This window comes from Aquarana catesbeiana, linkage group LG12 (assembly GCF_042186555.1).
Source record: "Aquarana catesbeiana isolate 2022-GZ linkage group LG12, ASM4218655v1, whole genome shotgun sequence".
NCBI lineage: Eukaryota > Metazoa > Chordata > Amphibia > Anura > Ranidae > Aquarana > Aquarana catesbeiana.
In genome coordinates this window covers 66,885,684-66,891,695 of record NC_133335.1, presented here as the reverse complement: position 1 = coordinate 66,891,695, position 6,012 = coordinate 66,885,684, and positions in this window count along the sequence as shown.

The window sequence follows — 6,012 nt, the reverse complement described above, 5'->3', positions numbered from 1 at the left end:
AAAGTCAGTAAATATTTGCTTTATATTTATAACCTTTCTCCATGTATAGTTTGTAGATACAGTATCTCACAAAAGTGAGTACACCCTTCACATTTTTGTAAATATTTTATTATATCTTTTCATGGGACAACACTAAAGAAATTACACTTTGCTACAATGTAAAGTAGTGAGTGTACGGGTAAGAAAAGCTTGATTTTGTCAGAAGAAGCGAGATTCTAACTACCAGGGGGAGGAGCTGGTGTGCAGCATGTGAGAACGGCTGAGACAGAGCTCCATCCATAAATCCCTTATCCTGCCTTGATCCTGGGAGCAGTTTGCCCAATTCTGCTCCGAACTGCGGGGAATGTGTGCAGGACGATGGAGGGCACCTCTGAAAATGGCTGGGGAATGCCTGGCAAGGTTTTCCTGGAGGTCCCAAGATGCTGCCGGCGGCCGGGGGTGGAGATGGAGGAGGAGGAATGGCTTCCATGGTGAGCAATGCAGCCCCAGAACAGCCTACATCTCCTGCAAGTGATCGGGTGAGTCCTAGACCCCAGAGGGCATCATTAAAGTGGAGAGGGAGATCGCTGGACAGGCTGGAGCAGCATGCCAAGAGATCAGGCTGGGCAGAGGATGGGGTAGATGAGCCATCCCTCACACAGATCATGTCTGCTATACAGGGCTGCCAGAATAAGCTCATAGATCACTTTGGGGACCTTAAGCTTAAATTCTCTTTCATGAAACATGATATGCAGAAGATAAGAGAAAAAGCTCAGGCTACTGATCACCGCATTGCTGCTTTAGAAGATACTGTAAGGCCTATGGACACTGCTGTACAGGTGGCAAAGAAGGTCCTGTCTGAACATCCTTTGAAAATGGCTGACATGGAGGATCATATGAGATGGAATAATATCCAGCTAGTGGGGTTTCCTGAAGGATTGGAGGAGAGACATCCTGAGGAATTCTTGGAGGGATGGCTCTTTGCAAATATGGAGCCTGGGACTTTCACTAAACTGTTTGCTATTGAAAGTCCCTCACCCTATGATAGCAAAAATTCTGCACTTCCGTGACCGGGGAAATATTCTGCGAGGGGCCAGGATTGGCCCAGAGCTGGAGTTTAATGGATACCGGATTTCAATCTACCCTGATTACTCAGCTCCCACTCAGAAACAGAGGCTATGCATAGGCTGGAAGCATCTCCTGGGACTCCAGCCCCCTTGGTGGGGTGGCTGTCCACCTATGGCTTCTGAGATGTATGGCGATTTCATCATCCGGTCACCAAGGAATATTCTTGCTTCTCTAAAACTCATAAATCAATGTCCAGGACAGACACTGTCCTTGCTGAAGGGGATGGATTGGAGTTAGTGAGCAAGGTGGCATATTTGCCTAGAGCGCTGTCTGACCACTCTCCCATTATACTAGACCTTAGGTTGGGACCTAAATCTGGGATCCACCACTGGCGCATGTAAGCTAGTTGGTTACAGGAGGAATATGTGAAGATTAAATGTACTCAAGCTATTGGTACCTTTTGGGTGGAGAATGAGAAGGTGGGCTTCCCTCTTTCTCAGTGGGAGGCATTCAAAGCTACTCTAAGAGACGTTTTCATGACGGAAGTGAGTGGGTTCAAGAAGCAGCTTGCCTCTGAGGTGAAAGAGAAGGAAGCAGCAGTATCACTGGCGGAGGCAGGATATGTTAGGACCCTGACTGTGGAGGGATTGCTGGACTTGCAGGGAAAACTAGGGAATACCGCGCCCTCCTGACTGATCAGACTACTAAACTCAGATTTGCTCAAAGGCGGTGCATATTTGAGTTCGGGGACAAGAACAGTAGACTGCTGGCGTACCTGGCCGGACCGGAATATGTCCCTATATATATAAAAAGTGTATGTGACAGGCACAGGGCAGAAGTATGTGACTCAGGAGATATTTTACACGTCTTTGCTCAATTTTACAGGGAACTGTATGTGTCGTACACCTCTGAGGGGGGGGGGGGGGGGGCTGCATTGGAGACCTACCTATCAAACATTGATCTGCCAGTACTGACTACCGAAGACAGCACCATTCTGTAAAAAGATATTACTGTGGAGGAGGTGGCGGTGGCAATCTCCTCTTTTGCTCCCCGGAAATCTCCTGGTCTGGATGGTCTCCCCACGGAGTGGTACAACACTTTTAGGGATGGTCTGGCTCCCCGTTTGTTGAGAGTGTTTGAAGTGGCCAGATCGAATAGTAGACTGCCGCTCTCCGTGCGAGAGGCTCTGGTGGTTCCCAAAAGGAGGGAAGGATCCTAGGCTGTGTGCCTCCTACCATCCGATCTCGCTGATGAATGTAAACACAAAAATACTGGCCAAAATTATAGCAGGGAGGTTACAGGTGGTGATACTAAAGCTTGTGAATGCGGATCAGATGGGATTTATCCCAGGTAGGTGTGCTCAAATGAATATTAGGAGACTATTTCTGAACTTGCAGGCTAGACACGACAACTCTGGGACACGGGTGGTGGCTTCCTTAGACACGAAGAAGGCTTTTGACTAAGTGAAGTGGCCTTACCTGTTTTGGCTTCTGGAGTCCTATGGGTGAAACTTCTATACACTGAACCATTAGTAAGATTACGGTTTAATGGTATTATCTCTGAACCTTTCCCTATTTTTCGTGGGACTAGACAGGAGTGTCCATTGTCTCCACTCCTGTTTGCCCTGGCCATAGAACCCCTAGCAACTAAGTTGAGGTCTAGTGATACTTTCTCTGGCTTCCGGGTGGGGCAGCTGGAGGAACGCATGTCATTGTATGCAGATGCCATGCTGCTGTATTTGCAGGATCCGGGTCCCTCACTCTCAGCGGCTTTTGGGCTGATTCAAGAATTTGGGGACTTCTCTGGCTTCAGGATTAAAGGGGTTGTATGGGTTTTTTTTTTTTTTAAATAACAAACATGTTATACGCACCTCCGCTGTGCAGTTAGTTTTGCACAGAGTGGCCCCCGATCCTCATGTTCTGGGGCCCCTCGGCGGCTGTCTTGGCTCCTCTCTGTGATAAATGGCCCCCCCCGGGAAGCTCTATCCTGAGGGGGTTAGCTTGTGGGCACTCTCCCTGTCATACACACTGCATCCATAGACACAGAGTTTATGTCTCGTCCCGCCCCCCCCCGGCGGCTGCATCATTGGATATGATTGACAGCAGCGCGAGCCAGTGGCTGTGCTGCTATCAATCTACCTTATTCATCCAATCAACGGCCAGACTCCGTGGAGAAGAGGACACCGGGGGACGTGCACAGCAGGTGAACAGGCTCAGGTAAGTAAACGGGGAGGGGGCTGGGGGGGGGGCGTCATTGCCAGGTGTTTTTTCACCTTAATGCAATGGATGCATTAAGGTGAAAAAACAGGAACCTTTGCAACCCCTTTGACTGGGCCAAGTCGTCTCTGTTTCCCATTGATGAACATATGGTGGCCCCCACCGATTGCCCCATCCCGCTGTCGTGATCTTTTAAATATCTAGGGATTTGACACCAAATATAGGAGCTCTTTGGGGGAAGGTGCAAAAATGGCAGAAGCTATCACTTACAATGCTGGGTAAAATACATTTATTTAAAATTATTTTTCTCCCTAAGTTTTGTGCATTTTTTTTTTTTTTAATGTTATTCAGCAGAGACAATATAAACATACAGAATATCAGGTATTTTGAAAACATCAGATACAACTGTGTATATCTACTGACGGTGTCATTAGGGCAGTGAACGGTGTCAGTATTTTTTCATTTTTATTATTTTATTGTTGTATTATTTTTTACAATTTTATTTTTTTAATCGTCTTTTTTGCAATTTTTTTAGGAGCCCCATGCAATGCAATGTTTTTTGTTGTATCTGATTTTTTCAAAATACATGATATTCTGTATGTTTATATTGTCTCTGCTGAATAAAAATTCTAAAAAAAAAAAAAAGTAGTGAGTGTACAGCTTGTATAACAGTGTAAATTTGCTGTCCCCTCAAAATAACTCAACAAACAGCCATTAATGTCTAAGCTGCTGGTAACAAAAGTGAGTAGACCCCTAAGTCAAAATGTTAATTAGAACAAATTAGCCATTTTCCCTCCCCGGTGTCATGTGACTCCTTAGTGTTACAAGGTCTCAGGTGTGAATGGGGAGCAGGTGTGTTAAATTTGGTGTTATTGCTCTCACTCTCTCATACTGGTCACTGGAAGTTCAGCATGGCACCTCATGGCAAAGAACTGTCATGATCACTTAGTGCCCCTGTTCCTCATTTCAGCACCTGGATGTTGGCTGTTGCTTTTCCCCTGTCTGTGTTCACCTGCAGGTCATTGATCTGATCAGTCACCTGATATAAGCAAACCGAACACTCTATCCCTTGCTTGTAATAGAGACACCGTTACCTGCATTGTTCTTGATCAAGCCTTCCGTTTGTCTGCCTTGCTTGCTGTTGGATCTCCCAGTGTGTGACCCGGATCGGATATTGGACATTTCCCTGAACTCAGCCTGCCTTATTACCTAGACTGTCATTGGATCTGATATTGAACTATTCCCTGAACTCAGCCCGCCTTATTATCTGGAACGTCTTAGAACCACGCTATCTATGTGCTAAACTACAAGTAGTCTGTTGTTTACTCTGCTCGCATCTGCCCCAGTGTGTTGGCCAGGCACTGTAGCATTGTGTATAAGTCCTGGGGGAAACCAAGTATCGGTAGGCCTGCTTGTCTTAAGGGAAAGGGGGCTGCTAAAGGTGAAGCACACAGTAGTTAGCTATAGTGTCTGACCACCTGCATTGAGGTAGACGTGACATTCGTGACAAGAACTCTCTGAGGATCTGAAAAAAAGAATTGTTGCTCTACATAAAGATGGCCTAGGCCTTTAAGAAGATTGCCAAGACTCTGAAACTGAGCTGCAGCATGGAGGCCAAGACCATGCAGTGGTTTAACAGGACAGGTTCCACTCAGAACAGACCTCGCCATGGTCGACCAATGAAGTTGAGTGAACGTGCTCAGCGTCATATGCAGAGGTTGTGTTTGGAAAATAGACGTATGAGTGCTGCCAGGGGTTGAAGGGGTGGGGGGGTCAGCCTGTCAGTACTCAGACCATATGCCACACACTGCATCAAATTGGTCTACATGGTTGTCGTCTCAGATGGAAGCCACTTCTAAAGAGTATGCACAAGAAAACCCGCAAATAGTTTGCTGAAGACAAACAGACTAAGGGCATGAATTACTGAAACCATGTCCTGTGGTCTGATGAGACCAAGATAAATTTATTTGGTTCCGATGGTGTCAAGCGTGTGTGGCGGCAACCAGGTGAGGAGTACAAAGACAAGTGTGTCTTGCCTACAGTCAAGCATGGTGGTGGCAGTGTCATGGTCTGGGGCTGCTTGAGTGGCACTGGGGAGCTACAGTTCATTGAGGGAACCATGAATGCCAACACGTACTGTGACATACTAAAGCAGAGCATGATCCCCTCCCTTCGGAAACTGGGCCGCAGAGCAGTATTCCAACATGATAACAACCCCAAACACACCCTCAAGATGACCACTGCCTTGCTAAAGAAGCTGAGGGTAAAGGTGATGGACTGGCCAAGCATGTCTCCAGACCTAAACCCTATTGAGCATCTGTGGGGCATCCTCAAATGGAAGGCGGAGGAACGCAAGGTCTCTAACATCCACCAGCTCCGTGATGTACTTATGGAGGAGTGGAAGAGGACTCCAGTGGCAACCTGTGAAGCTCTGGTGAACTCCATGCCCAAGAGGCTTAAGGCAGTGCTGGAAAATAATGGTGGCCACACAAAATATTGACATTTTGGGCCCAATTTGGACATTTTCACTTAGGGGTGTACTCACTTTTGTTGCCAGCGGTTTAGACATTAATGTGTGTGTTGCGTTATTTTAAGGGGACAGCAAATTTACACTGTTATACAAGCTGTACACTCACTACTTTACATTGTAGCAAAGTGTAATTTCTTCAGTGCTGTCACATGAAAAGATATAATAAAATATTTACAAAAATGTGAGGGGTGTACTCACTTTTCTGAGATACTGTATGTA